The sequence below is a fragment of the Protopterus annectens genome, chromosome 4.part0, assembly GCF_019279795.1.
Source record: "Protopterus annectens isolate FY-2018-M chromosome 4.part0, PAN1.0, whole genome shotgun sequence".
NCBI lineage: Eukaryota > Metazoa > Chordata > Ceratodontiformes > Protopteridae > Protopterus > Protopterus annectens.
The window spans coordinates 627,171,256-627,191,980 of record NC_056733.1 but is presented as its reverse complement, the minus strand read 5'-3'; positions in this window follow the sequence as shown (position 1 = coordinate 627,191,980).

Genomic DNA, 20,725 nt, shown 5'->3' with positions numbered 1-20,725 from the left:
AGCTGTATTCTTGGCCTTGGACAATGCAGCTTTAACCTGAGCTGCAGTAATGCTGGGTGCCTGGCATTCCTCCAGTATTGTGATTGGTCCTTGGAGGGGGGTAAAGTTGGCACTGAATCTGTCGGCCAGTATGTTGGCATTATCTGTTTGCTCAGTATATGAGGTACCATTGTGCAGTAAATCAGAGCAAACCTGGGTATTGCCGTGGATATTCTTGATATAACTATAGAAGGCTTTGTGGTTGTTTTTAGTGTCTGCCGCAATTCTGCCTTCGTAGCTGGCTTTAGAGGTTTTGATGAGGGATCTCAACTTTTTGTTAAGGCTAATAAGGAAGTTTTTCCAGTCTTGGGACTTCACCTTTTTCTGCAAGAGTTTCTTCATTCTGTTGTAGAGTTTATTAATGGCAGGGGACCACCATATTGGCTTCCTTTTTTGGAGGGAAGCATCTTGGTTCTGTTGTGTATGGCTAGTTCTATGCATTTATGTACGTGTTCGTACAGTGCACTGGTGTATGATTCAGCAGTCATCCATCTGTTTTCCATTGACATGGGTGCCGTGAAGTTAGCCGCCTCTGTTCTTAGGAGCCCAAAGTCAGCTTTGAAGAAGTTTTTCATGGTGGTTACCTTTGTGGGGGTTTGTGAGTGAGATGTGGATTTCCATGATGATTAGTTTGTGGTCGGATCTAACCGGGTAGGAATTGACTACTGGTGTAGAGCAACGGTTGCCCATGTTAGCAATGACCAGGTCAAGGATGTTGCTTCCTCTAGTGGGGGTAAGAATGAGCTGGTCCAGGGCAATGGAAATGATGAATTCCAGGAAGCGGTGGGTTAGTGCAGTGGTGCATGAGTAGCTTTCACAGTAGATAGAGTGGTAGTTGAAGTCACCTAGTATGAGAGTGTTGGGTTGGACCCTAATAGTTTCCAGGGTGCTTAGGAACGTGGAGTGAGATTCTTGGGACATGGTTGGGGACCTATAGCAGGCTACAACCTGAACTGCCGTCTTACCTAATGTTAGTTGTACAGGAAGTTTCTCAGATGTGTTATGCTGGGCTACTAGTCTGGAGGTGTGCATATCCATTATGAATATATGACGTAGTCATTCCCTGACCAGGGCAACAGCCTGATCAGCTCAGTACCTAGGAGCAGGAATCAGTTGCTAGAGAGTGGGGCAATGTGAGGAATAGACTGAACAATCCTAACTTCCCATCCATCTGTGGCAGCTGAGACACTACTCTCTGCTGCTGACCGGAAAGTGTTCTTTATTTTCCAACAGAGAAACCAAGTCTCCTGGCTACTCTGCAGCACAGTGTCCCTAGTCTATAGCTGTTACCTTCAGAATACATATACTCCTGTAGAAATAAGTGGTGCATTAGCCACACTGCTTCCCTCTCCCAATTTAGGCAACCTGACAGTGACCACTCACTCCCATCCTTCCTGCCATGGACCTTCCAGTGCCTAAGCCTGCTAACTGAAGCCAGGTCATCTGGGTTGCAGTCAGAATTTTAACCCATGTACCACAGCCACAGAAAAAATAAGTTATGTACCTACCATAACGTTCCATGTTTGTTGCCCTTCATCTCGCCTTCCTTCTTGCTGGTTGGGTTCGGAGCCGATCCTCTGCTCCAACTCGGCTGATATATAATAGCTCAAGAGCATTTACTGGCTTGAGGTTACCCCTTATCCCAACATGCCTAGCAGCAGCTACCCACATCTCGTTTGTAATAGCCCACACAAGACATACATAGTAAAAAAACTATTTTTACTAAGCTCCTATACATCAAGGTAGGAAGGAAAGAGGAAAAGACAATGCATGGTTAACTAACCTGATATGTCAGCAGGAAACTCAGCCAGTGTAACCAATAAAGAACTCCTCCCAAACTTCCAGGAAGGGGGAAGGAGGGGGGACAAAAGAAGGAAGGTGAGATGGACAACAAACATGGAACGTTATGGTAGGTACATAACTCCTTTATGTTATGTTGTCCCATCTCGCCTTCGTTCTTGCTGGTTGGGACCGCGTCCCCAGCACCTGGTTCTTGGGTGGCTCACTGGAACAAACTCTTCAGGACTGTGGAACCAAAGGATGCCCTATTCCGGGAGACCACATCCACTTTGTAATGAGAGATAAAGGTATGAGGATTTGCCAATGTCGCTGCTGCACAGATTGAATCTAAGGGCAGTTTAGCTTGGAAGGCAAAAGAGGTGGCTAAGGCCCTGGTTGAATGTCCTCTGGGTCTTCCTGGAAGCGTCTTTTTACGCAAACCATATGAATAAGTGATTGTGTCTGACAGCCATTTTGATAAAGTCACTTTAGAAAATGGATAACCTGTTTATTGTCAGCAAAGGATATGAACAATTGGTCTGATTTTCTGAGGTCTTTGGTTCTGTGTAAATAAAAACGTAATTATCTATGAACATCCAATTGGTGTAATCTATACTCTGCCTTGTTGCCATAATTTGGGAAGAACACAGGAAGCTCAATGGACTGATTTAAGTTATACTCAAAACAAACCTTTGGCAAGAAGGAAGGAGTGGTCCTTAGAGAGACTCTATCTTTGTGAAAAATGAGATGCGGCAGGTGAATAGACAAAGCATGTAATTCAAAAATCCATCTAGCTTTGGTTATAGCAACCAAGAAGAAGGTTTTCCAAGATAGAAACTTCAAGGGGCAAGATACTGCTGATTCAAATGGGAGCAGAACCACTGAAGCTAAAACCAAGTTCTGGTCCTGGGGGTGGGAGGTTCTCTTACCAGGGGCCATAAAAGTGTTGTACCTCGTAGGAATGCTCTGCACAACTTATGGGACATAATGTTAGAACCCAAATCTACGTGAAAATTGGACATGGCAGCTAGTTGGACCCTAATAGTAGCTGCAGCTGCCCCTTTTTCAAAGGTTTTGGCTAGAAAGTCAAGAATCTTGTGAACAGGAGCCATAAAAGGATCAATGTTGTTAATTTTGGCCCAGTAAGAGAACCTCTTCCATTTGCTAGTGTAAATCCTCCCAGTAGTGGGCTTGTGGGAGGACACTAGGATGTGTTGTACAGCAGGGGAAATGTTTGGGAGCCTGGCTAAGACTGGAAGTGGAGTAACCAAGCAGTCAGCTTGACAGTCTGAAGGGATGAATGAAGTCCACCTGACTGGTGCGTCAGGAGGTCCAGAACTGGGTCCAGTATCCAAGGCTCCAGTTGAAGGTAATGGCGAAGAAACGGAAACCATATTTGATAAGGCCTGTAAGGAGCAATGAGGATGAGTTTGCAACCCAGTGATCTTGCATTCTGAAGTACCTTCAGAATGAGAGGGAAGAGTGGAAAAGCATATAGTAGTCCCGGAGGCCAATTGTGAACAAGTACATCCCTGGGTGACTGTCCCTAAGGGGGAACTAGGGCAAAGTAGCTGCTGCATTTGTTGTTTAGGGGAATGGCAAAACGATCGCAGCATGGCTGGCCCCATTTGAGGAAAATCAAGTACGCAACTTCTTGCTTCAGGGACCACTTGTGAGGTATGAGGATAGCCTTGCTGAGCCTGTCCGCTATCACGTTGGATTTTCCAGGAAAGTGCGCTGCAATCAGAAAACATTGGGAAGACATCGCCCATTGCCATACTCTAAGTGCCTCCTGACACAAGGGGGAAGATCTGGTTCCACCCTGCTTGTTGATGTACCATACCACTGACATATTGTCTGTCTGGATTGCAATGGTCCCTGTAGGTAGACAGTCTTGAAGTGCTTGCAACACCAGAAGCACCGCTCTCATCTCTAGAACATTGATGTGCAAATGGTACTTGTGAAGTTGCCACATTCCTTGGACGGTCCATCCCAGGTAATGCACCTGCCACCCTATCTGGGAAGCGTCCGTAGTCACTGTGGCTACTGGATGTGGGTCTAGAAAGGATCTGCCCAGAGTCACCTGGGGGGAGACCAGCCACCATAGTAGGTCCTTTTTGCTAGATTCCATGATCAAGATCATGTGTAACATTGGCAATTCCTGGAAAGACTACTGAGCGAAGAGAAGCCACTGTAGAATCCACATGTGGAAGCATGCTAAAGGAACTAGTGTAGTAGCTGCAGCCATTGAGCCCAGTACTTGTAAGACTTGTCTTGCCTGAACTCGTCTTGCTTATGAGAAAGGAAATGTTCTGACGAATGGCTGACACCCTGTCTAGAGGCAGTTTTGCTATCATGCTTCTTGTGTCTAAGTTTGCCCCTATAAAGGTTAGTTAGTTCTTCTTTTGGCTTTTTTCCTGGTCAGGGGTCGCCACAGCGGAACTCCAGTCTGCTAATGACTGGCAGTAGATTTTCATGGTGCCGAGGTGCCAGCTCGACGCCCAACCTTCAACAAAGGCATGCCCATTTACACATGTCTTTCGAACGCCACTTGACAGGGGGGAGGACATGCAGACTCCACACAGAATGCGCTCCAGCCGAGAATCGAACGGGAGAACCTCTTGCTGTGAGGCAACAATGCTACCGTTGCACCACCGTGGCTATATTCTGCCCCTATAAAGGTAATAGACTGAAAAGGCAATAAGGCAGACTTTTTGTAGTTTATTGTGATGCCTAACTGGGAACAAATTTGGATTGTGCAGTCCTGTGCCTTGATTAGTTGATACTCGGTGGTAGCAGTGATGGGTCAGTCATCTAGATATGGAAACTCCTGGAATCCTAGACACCTCAGGTGAGCCGTTATCATTGCCATACACGTGGTAAACACCCTAGGGGCTGTGTTGAGACCAAAGGGTAGGGCCCTGAACTTATAATGACTGGCTCCCAGCCGAAAGTGTAGGAATCTCCTGGATTGCCTGTCCATTTTTACATGGTAGTACACGTCCTGGAGATCTATGGAGCACATCCAATTGCCCTGACCCAAGAAGGGAAGAATGGACTGCAGTGTCACCATCCAGAGCTTTGTCTTTTTTACCGATTGGTTTAGCTTGGTGAGATCTAAGATTGGTCTCCGTCCCGTCTTCTTTGGAACTAAAAAGAACCTTGAGCAACTTCTGGATCTGATTTGGTCTGTGGAGACTTCCTGGATGGCTCTTTTTTCTAGCAATCTTTGAATCTCTAGGATTGCATGATCCCAAAGACTGGGTGGAACATCTGTGATAGAACTATTGTCTTTTGAGGGGGATTGAGAAAAAGGAATTTTGTAACCCCTGGATATTATCAACAGTACCCATGTTTCTCATGTGATAGATTGCCAAGCTAATGGGTACAGTGATAGTCTGCCCCCAATTGCCTCCAGAGGTGGACAGCCAGGCCTCCCTTCAGGAGTACTGGAAGGGCCTAGCAGAGAAAGTATCTCAGTCATCCTGCTGTTGCGGACCCCCTCTGCCACGAGGGTAGCGCCTTCCATTGTTGCTTCCCCCTCTACCCCCGGGGAAAAAATCACCACGTGTCAGGCGAAGATCCCTGGTATTTTTGGAACCACATTTTCCCAGTCTTCTGACCCTTAGGATAGGGTCTAGATGGAGTGGAAAAACAGACTCCTACAGCAGAGAGAGTCTTGCCATCCTGTTCACACCTGGTGAGAGTCTCTTTTAACTGAGGCCCAAACAAGGACGAGCCATCGAAGGAGGTGTTGGTAAATGAAGACCTAAAGGGCTCCACAAATTGACAAAGGTGCATCCAAGAGTGTCTGTGTAAAGCTACTGTGGTACCTGCTGCCCTACTCACTCCATCTTTCACATAAGAAATGAGACGCATGGAGGAGTTTACCGCAGAGGTCAAGGTCGCAAGCTGGGAATCTGCCCTGTTCACAACTCCCTCAGCTGTAGGATCCTGCAGGGTATCCTAGCTCTTTCAGGAGATCCCTCTGAAGTCATGTGAAATGTGAAAAGTAATTCAGCGATCTGAGAGTAAAAGTCGTTGAAGAAAACATATGCTTTCCATACCTGTCCATCATATGAAACTCTTTGTTCTGGGGATGGACAGATGAAGACGTTTCCGCATGTTCCTTCTTGGTGGCTGCTGCCACCACCATGGCATCAACAGGGACTCCCTTGGGGAGGAAAGACTTATCTTCCGGGGCTGTAATAAATTTGTTGAGTCTCCTTGGAACAGGTTCCATGGTCTCTGGAGCTCTCCACTCCTTTCGACTCACTACAGACAAAAGTGGGTCGAAAGGCAGAGACACCCAAGAGGTGGAGGGTCGGGAACTAAATGTGTTCAGGTATACGGACTCATCCTCAGAAGGGGCTAGGGACTTCCAGCCACCCCTCTGTCTAAGGATTTCCAAGATGTCTGAAAAGGAGACATCCTCAGAGGGGGTCTGTGGGGACCCTTCCATCCAACTCATCCAAGTCCGTATCCGAAGTGATAGACTCAGGGGAGTCTAAATGCTTCCTCTTACATTTCTTCTTCTGACGGACCTCCTCTGAATGTTCAGGGAAGGTTTTGCAAGAAATGAGGTCACTCAGTGGGGTGTCCTGGGACACAGGTTCCCTACTCTTGGCAGGAGGAGAGACAAAGACTGTCACAGGCACCGAGGAGAGATGGAGTCAATGGAGCCGAGGGTGGAGCAGTCTCATGCAACAGCGCGCTCCTCATCACCTCGAAGGTGCCAAGGTCCTGAGTTGAAGGAGCCTCCGGCTCCAAAGAGCCCAGAGATCTCCTTAGAAACAGGAGCGAAGGCTCTGAGGCCGATTTAGGAGCTGAGTTCACCTGCGCCGAAGCTCTGAGAGGGAGAGCGGGGTTGGACAAGGATCCAGTGCCACTTCCCCCTTGGAGATGGAGAGAGAGCTTTGGCGCCCAGACCCCGCAACAGACTGAGACATCGAAGCGATCAGAGCAGTTGTTGGAACCAATAAGGGAGAAGAAACCAGAGCCAACAGTTCTACCACCACTACCTCCATGCATTCTGGCTCCGAGTTCAAGAGAGTCGGAGGAGGAATCGATGGAGAAGCTGGGAGGGCCAAAGGAGCCAAATCCTTATGGGTTGGACTCGAGAGTAATTTAGCAAGTGCCTGTGACTTGAGGAGCCTGTTGACCACTGTCTCCACATCATGATCTGAAAGTCTGGAGGACCGAGAGGAGTATGAAGAGGACCGGTGACTGCTTGCTCCAGGTTGCAGCAGAGGAGATTGTGGAGTGGAGCATACCGGCTCCAAAGAGGGAGACCTTGATCTCTTATGGATCCAGACTGGCTCCGAGGACACAGATGGAGCCGCTATAGACTTAGCTTTGTCGGAGCCAATGCCGGGGGCCGACAGAGCCGAAGGCTTCTCAGTAATTTTTGTCTATTCCGAGCTCATTACCAATGGCTTGGAGTGTTTCTTGGACACTTTGGCTAGCTGAGGACCCTGAGACGAGGCATCTTGAGGGTTCCTCAGCAGACCACATAAAATAAGCTTATTTTTTCTTTCCTGCAGGACTCTGGAACTGAAAGCATGACAGATAGAGCAAGAGTCCTGCAGATGAACAGCCCCTAAACAATAAACGCAACTCATGTGCCTGTCCATAAAGGACATTTTCTGGCAACACAAGTCACATTTTTTTAAACCCAGAGGGTTTAGACTCTTTAGACATAATGAGCACTAATCAGGGAAAAAAGTTTCCACAGAGAAAACAGAAAACCATCACTCCCAGCCTATAAATCTAACAAGTAGAAGCAAACAGGCTGATAACCAAAAAGGGAAAAAAAAAACTTAAAATTATTATATTTTTTTTTGAAAGGAAGAAGAAGGAAGGGGGAGAGCCTCTAACTTAAACGGCAACTCCCCGATGGGAGAACCTCTAACTTAAATGGCAATCCCAAAAGAGAGGTGAGGAAAGGGAAGAACCCTCTAACTTAAATGGGCTCTAAGAGGAAAGCAGGCCTGAAGAAAAAAGCGACAGCCAAAAACACCACAAAGAGCAGAGAAAAAGGGTCGTTAGGCTAACGAGGAAAGATACACACTGTAACGAGTCAATATAGCCAGTAAATTAACCAGCAATTAGCAATAACTGGAAAAAATTTAAAGTACTTAGCTTGAGCCAGTATGGAGCAATCTCGACGCTGCAAGTGGCAAACGAGATCTGGGTAGCTGCCGCTAGGTATGTTGGGATAAAGGGTAGCCTTGAGCCAGTAAAAGCTCTTGAGTTATTGTATATTGGCCAAGTCAAAGCCGAGGATCTGCTCCGAACCCAACCAGCAAGAACAAAGATGAGATGGGACAACATAACATCAATCCTTAAGTACTTAATGAACCCAAGGACTCAATAGCAGTCCCCTTGTCTGCTTGAATCTGCAAAGAGCAGACAAGCATATTTCAAGCTAAGGGAAAACAAAAGAGTGGGACTTTCCTGAAGTTCTGGTCCAAGAAGGGCTCAGCTAAGTGGTGTGGGACTTGATTACAAAGGAAATCATTCTAGATGTGGTCCTAACCATGATAATGGAACAGGTTAAGGGGATCATAGGCCAAGAGTGATCACACTACTCTGTGGTTTAAAGTAAGGGTTAGAATGTAAGTATAAACAATGTTTAAAGATGAGTTAGGGAGTCTGAGTGCACACTAATAAGAATTAACAAGCTATGGAATGGGATAAGGGATGAAAAACTCAGTACTGTGAACAAAGATAGGAAAAAGAGTCAGAAAAGAGAAGTCGGTGTGACTGCATTGGAATATGAAGACAGATCACAGCAAAATGAAGGGTTTACAAGAGGAGGAAATGAAGGCTAAGGTAATGATGGAGACACAGTACAAGGAGACAAAAATAAGGCAAAAAATGAGATGATGGTGGCAAAGGCTGCAAGGACATTGGCAGAAGTGGCAAGAAGGGAAAGAAATACATTTTAGGTAAATAGCAAAAGGAAGGAAGGGAGGAACAGACATTGCTAGGCTGAGCAAGGATGGGAAGGAGATCACAGAAGATTCAGAGAAAGCAGATGAACTGAATAAATATTTCCATTCAGTCTTCATGAAGACAAGTAATGGGCGGGTGCCATGTTAGAAGACAGGTAGGACAGACTAATAAGAACAGTGAACACATACCAGAAAAGAGGGGAGGAGGCAGAGGGGGAAATGGCTGCCTTAAGGAAAGATAAAGCATGGGAACTAAATGGGCTGCTACCCAAGGATCTCAAGAATCTGATCAGTGTGCCCTGGCAAATTCACTGATGTCCCCAAGGAACAGAAGACAGTAAGTGTGGTACCGCTGCACAAGTTAAAAGCAGAAAAAAATCTAGGAAACTATAGAAGTAGCAGTGAATATCATACACTGAATTCTGAAGTAAGGGATGGTTGCTTTCCTGGAATATAACAATCTCTTTAACAATAACGAACAAAGTTTCTCTGCCAGAATGAGCTGGCAAGTCCAGTGTTATGATAGAATGACAGTAGAACTTCAGAGGTGAGTAATGATAGATGTGGTCTACCTGGACTTCACTTAAGCATCTGATTCAGTCCTGCTGATGCAGCTGCTAGGAAATTTGAAGGGGGTAGCTAATACCAGGACTGAAGAAATGGATTGCTGCATGCTTGAAAGGTAGGCAATAGAGAGGTGTGGTGAGACGGACAATAGAGGTAAAGAAAGTGAAACTGAAGTATCACCGGGGTAGTCCTGGCTACAGTGCATCTGTCTCAGACATCTCTAAGGAATAGGATAGAAGAATCAGCCTCATCACTGATGAGCAAGTTAGGTGCAGTAAAGCAGAACTCAGTGCAGAGACTGAGAAAGGATTTGTAAAAACTAAAGTGGACATATAGGCGGCAGTTGAGACTGTGCAAACAAATACAAAGCACTCCACTTGATCCACAGCAACCCTGTGAGAGCTATTGCCTGAGGGGGAGTGGAAATGATAGTGAAAGAACAGGAAAAGAATCTTGGGATATTAGTCACACCTGCACTGGACCATCAGAAGCACAGCAACAGGCTAACAGCAGCAGCAACAGAATGCTAACTTATATTCTTAAGGGAATACACTAATGGCCCTCCTCATGCCACACCTTAAGAAGTGTGTGCAGTTCTGGAGGCCATACTATGAGACGGACATCAGGCTGTGGGGAAAAAATCCAGAGAAAAGCCACTAGAAACGTGCCTAGGATGGATGGGGAAGAATCTTACTAGAGACACTGGGGACATGATATTGGTACATAAGATTACATAAGAGAAATGTGAAGACGTCATCCTGAACAGAAGAAGCAGACAGGACAGAAAAAGGCACATACTGTAGGTTGTAGGAGCCAACTCTCTATGTGTTTACAAAAAGTACTTCTTCATTAAGAGGACTGTGGATTCTCATCAATTACTGAATGTGTGATAGAGAGGAAATCCACATATGCATTCAGGAAAGCATAAGATAGGTGGAAAAGAAGTAAGAATGGCTCATAGTTAGAATGTTAAATGTACTCAGAGGACAGACTGAGCAGATTTATTACCTCCTTCTGCCATCAAGCAAATGTAATATAAAGGTAATAAGGTCATATCAGATACTTCAGATAACTACGACAATACCACATATGGGTAGGTATATGAAAACTAACACTGTGGAAATTATCAGAGGTTTCAAATAACAAATACATGATATTAACAGCACATAAATTATTCTGTGCTGAACTGTTATACCATAGGAAAAAATATCAGTGGTGACCCTATAAATGCCATTCTGTATGCTGGCTGGAGCAATATTGGACCAGCTGCAGTAAAGTACAGTTTTGTACCTACCATAAATGTAGATGTTCGAGGATTCCATTGCTGCAGTCCTGACTATTGGGTATAGTCCGCGTCCCAGTCGGCCCGAATACCAGAGGCTGACGTCGGTCATGGCGCATGACCCGCCATTTCCTCAGTCTTTTCTTGCCCCAGATGTCAGAAGACCCAAAAAGACAAGTCCCAAAAAACCTGCACCAAAAAACATGTACAATATATACAACAATATATACAAAAATATAAGCATGTAAACTCACCTACACAACCACCCCTAAACACAGAGGGAAGGAGGAGCAATGGAATCCTCGAACATCTACATTTATGGTAGGTACAAAACTGTACTATGTTCTTCGCCTTCCATTGCTGCAGTCCTGACTATTGGGTAGAATCCCAAAGCAGAGGAAAGGGAGGCTGGCAAATTATAAGGAAGTAGGAGCTGATAACATGCCTTGCAAAACAGCAGTGGCAAAACCAGCCCTAGACTTAGAGTAGATAGGAAGATGATAATGCTTAGAGAAAGTATGCACTGAACTCCAAGTAGCTGCTTCCAAAATATCCTTAGTTGCCACCCCTTAGAAATGCTGTAGAAGTGGCAGTAGCCCTAGTGGAATGAGGCCTAATCCCAGCTGGAATCTCCTTGCCATGATGGGAATAACAAAATGCAATGCAAAAGCCAATCCACCGGAAATAGTTTGTTTTGACACAGGCTTGCCCTGTGAACTCAAGGCAAAAGAAACAAACAACTGCTGAGACTGCCTAAAATCCTTAGTCCTGCTTAAATAATATCTCAATTGCCTGTGTACATCTAAAGTGTGCAAAATCTTTTCCCCTTTATTTTGGGGATCTGCATAAAAGTAGGCAAATGAATAGTTTGGTTTAAAGCCACACTAGAAACCACCTTAGGCATAAAGGAAGGATTAGTACGTAATGATACCCTATCCTTATGGAAAATCAAAAAAAGGCTCTACTGCCATAAGGGCCTGCAACTCAGACACCCTTCTTGCAGAAGTAATGGCCAACAGAAAAGCAGTCTTCCATGACAAGTATTTCAACTCAGCAGTAGCCGCAGGCTCAAAAGGTTGTAGAGTAAGTTTTTCCAACACAAAATTGAGATCCCAAGCAGGAGTAGGAGCTCACATGGGGGTCTTATATTCTTTGCCCCTCTAAGAAACTGCTTGAACAAAGGATGCGAAAACAAAGGTGGGTCACAATCATAATGAGCTGAAATCGCTGCAGCATGAATCTTAATGGAAGAGAAGGACAAACCTTTGTCCAATAACTCAGTAAGATATTGAAGAGCCACACTCAAATTAGGCTCAGAAATCTCCAAATTCTTTGCTGTACTCCAAAATAAAAATCTCTTCCATTTGTCTGCGTACACCTTCCTTGTACTAGGTCTTCTAGCTTCCATAATCACATTTAAAACTTGCTGAGGAAGTTGAGACCTGCTGTGCTTCAAGAGAGAATATGCCAGGCTGTTAGATGAAGAGAGTGAAGCTTGACATTGAGCAGATGACCATCCTTCTGAGATAACAGATGAGGAATCAGAGGTAAAGGCCATGGAGGCTTCCTTACCAGACTCGTAGTAGTGGATACCAGTGTTGCCGAGGCCAATCTGGAGCTATCAAAATCATCCTTGGCCTGTCTTGTCTGACCTTTAATAATACCTTTGGAAGAAGAGGCAGAGGTGGAAAGGCATAGACATGAAGGTTTTTCCAACTGAAAGACAGAGCATCCACTTTCCAAGCTGTGTGATGAAACCCCTTTGTGCAATACTTTGGCAGCTGGTGGTTTAGTGGAGAAGCGAACAGATCTATGTCTGGAGTTCCCCATGACACTGTCAATTTCTGAAATACATGAAGATCCAGTTTCCACTCGTGGGGATCCATGATTTGTCTGCTTAACACATCTGCTAGGGAGTTCTGTGCTCCTGGCAGAAACCTTGCCTGAAGAGTTAGTTGCAGGCTTAATGCAGTCTCCCATAAAATCATTGCTTGCCTGCATAGAGGATAAGAATGTGTTCCCCTTGCTTGTTGATGTACCACATGACAGTTGTGTTGTCTGTTAGAATCAACACCTGCCCTGGAAGAAGTAACTCCTTGAAAGCTATCAATGCAAACTGGACTGCTAACATCTCCTTCATGTTGATATGTAGATGCTGTAGTCTGGCAGGCCACTTGTCTTGTATCCACTTTCCATTTAGATGAGCTCCCAAGCAGTGTCCGAGGCATCTGTCGTTAAAACCTGACTCGCCTCTGGCCGGGTCACAGAGAGTCCCTTGTTTAGGTGACATTCCTGAGCCCACCACAAGAATTCCTTTTGAAGGCAAGGTATTATTTGAATGACAGTGTCCAAATCCTGGCAGTGCTGTGTCCATACATTTTGAGATACCATTGCAGCTTCCTCATATGCAGTTTGGCATTGGGAAGCACCAGAATACAAGATGCCATGAACCCTAATGCTTGAAGGACTGTCCTTGCAGTCAGCACGGACTGATGAGATAGTTGATGGAAGTAAAGTGACAGACTCTTTTGTTTGTCCGGGGTTAAAAAGGCCATCTGGGCTGCTGTATTCAGTCTCACACCCAGAAAGCACATGTCTTGAGAGGGTACTAGACTGGACTTTATTTCGTTCACAGAATACCCCAGGCATCTTAGCACTGCTATGACATATTCCAGATGCTGTAGAAGGTCTTCCTTGTCTTGAGCCAGAATCAGGCAGTCGTCCAAGTAAGGATAGATTTGAATGCCTTGAAGCCTGAAGTAAGCTATCACTGGAGCCAGAACCTTTGTGAATACTCTCAGTAGATAAGCCAAAGGGCAATGCAGAGAACTGATAATGAAAATCTCCAGTTCGAAACCGCAGATACTTTCTGCAACCTAGCCTTATAGGCACATGAAGGTAAGCTTCCTTGAGATCCAAAGTTACCATCCAGTGATCTTTGCCCAGCAGAGGTAACAGTTGTTGTAACGTCAACATCTTGAACTTGGGAATGTCCAGATAAGTGTTGAGGATAGATAAATCCAAAATTGGTCTCCACGTGTTCCCCTTCTTTGGTACTAGGAACAGGCGAGAATAAACCCTTTCTGATACAGGGACTGGCTGAATGGCCCCTATCTGGAGTAACTGAGAAATTTGCTTGTGAGCCTCTTTTCTTTGTGGAGGAGGAACATCTGGCATGCCTTTGAAAGGGGCAGTGTGTGGAAATAAAATCTGTAACCGTGATGAATGATATCCAGCACCCATCTGTCTTGAGTGACTAAATCCCAATTTTCTTTGAAAAGAGACAGTCTTCCTCCCAAAGGAGCTGCCAGACGAGAATCCACTGGCAGCTGAAAAGGCAGGTCATTGGGTCTGCTTACGAAAGGACTGACCCCTGCCCTCACCAGAAGTCTGAGCAGGTGAACTGTCTGATCTAGGCCTAAACGAACCTTGAGCCCTGCCCCTACCACGTCTAGACCTACCCCTAGACTGGGAACCATAAGCAGGATATGTCCACCCCTTAGCAGGCCAATTTCTACTAAACTTGGAGGCTGCACCTGCAAAATCTTTAACAGTCTGCATAGACTTAGCTTTGTCCTCCATTTTCTTTAAAACTGCTTCCACAGGCGGTCCAAACAACACATCAGACTGTAAAGGAGCATCCAAAATCCTGGTCTTAACATGCTCAGCTAAATTCTGATCCTTCAACCAGGCATGTCAAGAACAGAACTAGTAGCAGCCACCCTCGAGGAGGCCTGAACAGCATCAAAACCACACTGCAAAGAATGCTTACCCACTTGTTCAGACACATGAACCAAATCCAGCAATTCTTTACACTCAATACCTTCCGCCAAAGCATCCACCTTAGATTTCAATTGTGAAAGGAGATAATTTTGATATTTTAGCATATGAAACTGACAATTCAACGCCCTCATGGATAGAGTGGAGGAAGTATATACTTTCTTACCCCACCTATCCAAAGCCCTTGCCTCTTTATCAGAGGGTACAGGATTTTTAACCACAGAAGCTTTAACACCTTTAGGCCCCTGAGAAACAGTTTCTGGGTCCGCCCTAGGACTCTTAAACAAATACTTATGAGCTTCGGGCACCCTATAATACCTATCAGGCTTAACAGGAGCAGGAGGCAAGGAGTCAGGGTTCAGGGAAGCCTCTGCAAAAACATCCTCCACCACATTCAACACAGGAGGAATAGCTAAAGGCCTATGCTGGGGTAAAAACAAGAATTCCCTAAGCCTTTTCCTGGAATCAGAGTAATCCTGGCCTTCCCATTTAAAGTGCTCCCTCATGGAGTGAAGAGTCTCTGAAAATGAAAAATCCTCAGGAGGAGAAGCTGTAGGAGTGGAATCATCCACATCAGAATCAGAATAAGTAGGAAACTCTTGCAAGTCTTCCACAGAAGACTCTGAAGCCTGTGAACACTGTTCAAAACTATCAAACTCCTGTTCCACCCTAGGCCTCTTATCAGGCGGGGCATAGAGCCTCTAATCAGAGTAATCAAATCTTCTGCCATTTTAAGCATATGTTTCTTAGGCACAGAGCCCGAAATGCTAGGAGAAGCCCCACAGAAGCTGAACTTGGCCTACCTCGAAAAGAAGCTTTGGCAACAGAAGGAGAGGCCCTAACTACCTTGGGAAGAGAGGGAAGAACAGTTACCTGAGAAGCCCCTCAGCCTGGCCTACCTCCTGAGAGGGCACATCCTGTAACAATAAAGTATCTGCCTGAGACTCCATAGAGACTCCTGGCAAAACCTCTGCTAAAGAACCGACGTCCGGGACTGCCGGTTCCTCACCCCTAGGCTTCACTGTTTTGTCCTTGCGCTTCTTGGATGAAGCGGGCCGGAGCATCCGACGGCATATAATTGCAACGCTTCCCAAACACTAACCTAGCACAATCTAGCCTCCTCTTAATAGTGCGCTTGTTAAATCTAGCACAAGAGCGGCAACCAACAACGCGTGCTCAGGCCCTAAACAAGGTATACACAATGTATGATAATCCCTATCTGCTTCCCACAAGAAATACAGTTATTCACTTTTTCTGACATCCGGTTAAATACTGAGGCAAGAAAAAACCAAAATGTTCTAGCCAACTCTGTTTCGGTCTGAAACTCCGAAAATCTCAGAACGCCAACCTGCACTCGCAAAATTGCTTCTGCATCGGACCATGCGGCAAAAGACTGAGGCGCCATGACCTCTGGTATTCGGGCCGACTGGGACGCGGACTATACCCAATAGTCAGGACTGCAGCAATGGAAGACGAAGAACATCAAGAGATCGATAACCAGGAAGATTTAGGTAACTGCCAGGAAAATAATCCTGGGAAGATGATTCCAGTGCATGGATAACAACAGAAAGATAATTTCCTCATAATTTTCTGGAGATACAAAAGTGGCTTTAACCACTGCTTTTAATTGTTCAATTAATGAAAATGAAGCTCTTCTTCCATAAGGATACCGCAAATGTACAACCTAGAATCTATATTCAACTCCTTACCCTAGTCTTCTGGAATAGTACAAGACAGGAAACAGATCTGATGAAGTTGTCTGTGTTGCCTGTACTGTAAGACTTGCAATGCTGTGTTTCAGCCAGTTAAAATAAGTCTCTGTATAAATGGACTCTAAAACATCCTCCAAGAAATCACTGGTCTCCCAGTGGTTATGCACGAAGGAACTTTGGAGCTATGTATTACCTACACAACAGTAAACATCAGCCCCACTTTCCTAATGATGTCAGATAGTGTAATCATATATGCAATGGGAAAAAAAAAAACAGAAACTTTACCAGGATTTCTGACATTTGGCTTTGCATACCTTAACGTTTTGTCGGTCTACTCTGTGCTGCAGTTCAGCAATAGTGGTTCTTCACCCTCCTATACCCCATCTGTTGTACACACCAGTATACTAAATATTCTACCCTTCCTAGTATTCCTTCATACAAGTTCTGCAAATCCTCTGCTGCTCATTGAAGCCAAGAAAACACCCTAAAGCAGTAACCTCTTTCTAACCCACCAATGACTTACAGTATCCCATTGTCTTTCCATGAAGCATCTGCTGGCTTCTAAGTAGTGTCATCTCTCCCCTTGTTTCTGCACTGCTAATTGACCAGTGTTACAAGCTGCACTTCTTCTCCCAACATTTAGCTTCAGTCTCTTATTTCACCCCTTCTAGCATCTCACATTTAATTCCATTCCTTAAATACAATGGCATTTCTCCATCCTGCCTTTCCTGTCATTTCTGAATACCTTACAGCTTGGGATAGCTTTGTCCCAAATCCTGTTTTCATTGTCACAGGTTTCTGTAGCCCTATTAGGTCTGCAATTCACTCATTCTCCTCCCTATGCTTCTTGCATGGCTATACACTACCCTCTACCATTTGTATTTCACTGCTGATTATATCTTCATGTCAGATTCCTCACTGCAGTTCCTCCCTCTTCCTTCTAGATTTACTTATTTCTTCTCTACTGATGTACCCCTACCCCCTCAGTTTATAAAACATAGTTGTTTTAATATCACTTTCCACATCACCTTTCAGTACTAAATTCTCTCTCTAGGCTGAGAAGGAACCTATTCTGTAGCAAACAGCTTTTCCTCGTTTCATGTCCTGTGTCAACCACCTGTTGACCTGCGTCTTTTACCACTAATTCAGCCAAATGCCTGTTCCATCCCATTCATTCTTGTTTTGTTGCTTTGGGTACTGGCAGCACTTCAGAGAGAGTCACTGCAAAATACATTGAAGATAATAACATCAAAGTTACATTGCATAAAACGAGAGCAACAGCAAAAATGCAAGGCAAATAGCAAAGAGCAAGGATTGTATTCTATCAATCCCTACATGACCTCTCTTCCAAGATGGCTGCACACTAATCAAAAGATTAATTTCAGATCTCCAAATGTGGAAAAAGAAACAGAGATAAGGGCTAGTAATTCTGCCAGTTTTAGCAAAATGCAGTTACTGGCTAGTAAGTACACTGCTGGACGGCAGGAAAAAAAAGGAATTTAGAGAGGTTGAAAGAAAATCAACCAGAAAAGGTGAAGAGAAAACAGTGATTAGGAAGAATTCTGCAGCTGTTCAGCAAAACGTAAAGTCTAGCTTTGGTACAAGAGATGGCTTCCAGTAATTTAGAGGAAAAATAAATCAAAAGTGCTCAGAACTGATTACAATAAATGAAACATTGAAGGAGTATATCAACTCAAATTACAAAAGGCTGGAAAAAAAATGGAACAAACTTTAAACAGCTATTCAGATGAACTGATAAAACTGCAAAAATCAGTGGTCAAAATGAATAAAAGGCTGGCCGAGTATGAGACTACTCAGGAAGAGCGGTTAAAAAAAAGTAGTGTTAGAGGACAGAGCATGCAGAAAAAAAACAAGACTTTCTGCTATACCACAAAAACTGGAAGGAACAGACTTGTATTGATTTTATGAAAACACAGATAAGCAGCAGGACTGGTATACCACAGTATGATTTGTTAACTGAAAGAACATATCATGTGTATGCTCCAAACATGGCAATGAGAAAGCAGCCAAGACCTGTATTAATAGTAAAGATGCAATCATACCAGCAGAAAGTTGATCCTGACAAAACTTTGGCAGAAGGGCAAAGTATTAAAAATTGGAGACCGTGATCTTTAGAAAACGGTAGGTGAAAATTACATATAAAAATGGAAATTGTGGGAGTAATACATGCAGAGGAGGAATGCGGTTTAAAAGAAGGCATGATTTGAATGAGCTATGTAATGTTTCACTGACAATGACTGGATAGATTATAAGTGGTGTATGTTTGCAACTAAAATAATGTCAAAATGGTTTGTGATATATAATGTTTGCAACTAAAATCATCTCAGTGCGGTTTGTTTTCATTTGTAAAAATGTATGACTGGCTATGTCATATGTGGTAATTTAATACAGATGTTTCTTATTTAAATAATAACATTGGAGACAGTGGAGTGTTAGTAGAAAATGATTACTCACTGTACACCAGGCAGAAGAGAAGCAAATTTAACCCAGCAATTAGGAAATGTCAAGAGGCAGGTGTGAGATTTAACTGCCACATCCAGCTATCTTCAGAATAGTTTTCCTGGAGGATCAAAGACATTTTTTGACACAGAGCAGACTAAAGAGGAAATAGAACAATCCAACAAAAAGTGAACTATCAACCAAAAGGGGACTGTGATTCTCCTTCTTCTGACAATACAGCTCTTAAGAGAGACTTTGCCAGTGAAATATTTTCCAGTGTTCCAAAGAAAAATGCTTGAGTAACAGAAAAAAACACAGGAGTTGACTACAAGAGTCAGATGTACCTTAGACTTGAACCAGTGTCTCTGGTTGTGAGATGGAGATGAACAAGAAGTCCACCAACACTGAAATGAGTGAATAAAAGTGTGACTATAAACATCAATCACACTTGTGAAATATGGCTTTATAAGAACAAATGACTGAGAAACACTGGACTTCTGACTTTGTAGACTTGTGGGTGGACTAAAAGCATACACCCCACTTCACTGGACTTATGACTTTGTTAAACTTGTGATTGGACTGAAAGCATATACCCCACTTTGCGTAATTAATGTCTGGAAGAACACTGGAAGAAAAAAAAAAGAAAGCAACTAAGGAAAAACAGTGTGTGTGCTTAACAGTACTTGTATAAAACATTTCATAATATAAATCTCATGTTATACAGTAAAGCATTTCCAGTGATTGCTGTACATGATAAAGATACTAAAGTAAAGAAGTACTTTTTCTTTTGTAGCTTTAAGAAATGCAGGCATTACAATGTAAAAAGGGAAGAAAGGCTGGAAAAAAAGCATGCTTATGCTAATATGCTCTAATTTTCAGCTGTCGAGATGTGGGAATGGGGTGTAAAAGTGCACTGATTAAAATATATGTAGAGTTGAGATGTTTTCTCTAACCTTTGAATAGGTGAATGTCTGGATTAATGCCCCTGGCTCAGTTCAATAACAAGCTTTTTTGTGTGTTGGTATACGTATGTGAATTTTTTAAAACTAAGAGAACTCTATGAATGTAATGAAAAGTATTCCTTTAGCAAATAAATGGTCGGTGTGAGTTGGAAAGTCTGCAGCTGAGGGCAGCAGTACTTTCTGTTTTTATGCTTTCATGGAGACAAGCTTACTACATGTGCAGACAATAAATCTCAAGAGTTCTGAACACTGGGACTTCCAAGATGGCTGCACATTGAGTAACAGCTTAATTCCAGCTCTCCTGGTGTGAAAACAGAAACTCAGCACAGAAGGACAGTGGATTTTTGCATAGTGCACCATACCTATCAATCTCTTAGAGCAAGAAATCTGGACAAAGCCATAAATAAAAGTGGGACAAAGGCCCAAAATAGGGACAATTTTTAAATAATGCTCTTATGAGCTTAGAAAGTTGATAGAACAACAGTTTGTGCATTAGCATGAATTTTCTGAAAGATATGAAGTCTGAAACTCAAATGTCTATCATTATTGTTGAACTTAAATCTTTAATTTACCACTAATTTGCCAGAATACCACAATTTTATGAAAACCGGACCAAAAATATGGGGCCAAAATTTGGACATTCTGTGAAAATCTGTACAATTGACAGATATGAAGTGCACTGCCTGGATGCTAGGAAAAAGGAAATACAGAGGACTTGAAGGAAAATCAGTTACAAAAGGTAAGGAAAACACACTGACTGGGAAACGTACTGCAGCTCTTCAGCAAAAAGCAATGCAAGCTCCAGACTTGACTTCCAGTAACCTAGAGGACAGCATAAGACAACTGCACACAGACCTGGTTAAAATAAACAAAACACTGATGAAGTATATCAACTCAAACAACAAAAGACTGGAAAAATGGGAGAGGCTTTCAACAGATATTCAGATGAGGTGTTAAAACTTCAAAAATCAGAGGCTGAAGTGAAGAGAAGGCTGGCTTAATATGAAAATGCTCAACAGGAGATGCTTCAAAATATAGTGGAATTGGAGGACAGAGGATGTAGGGAAATCCTGAGATTTTCAACTGTACCAGAGAAGCTGGAAGGAAAAGACTGTATTAATTTTATGATTAATTGATATTTTTTGAAAACACAAATAAGCAACTGGACTGATTTTCCAAAGCAGGAGT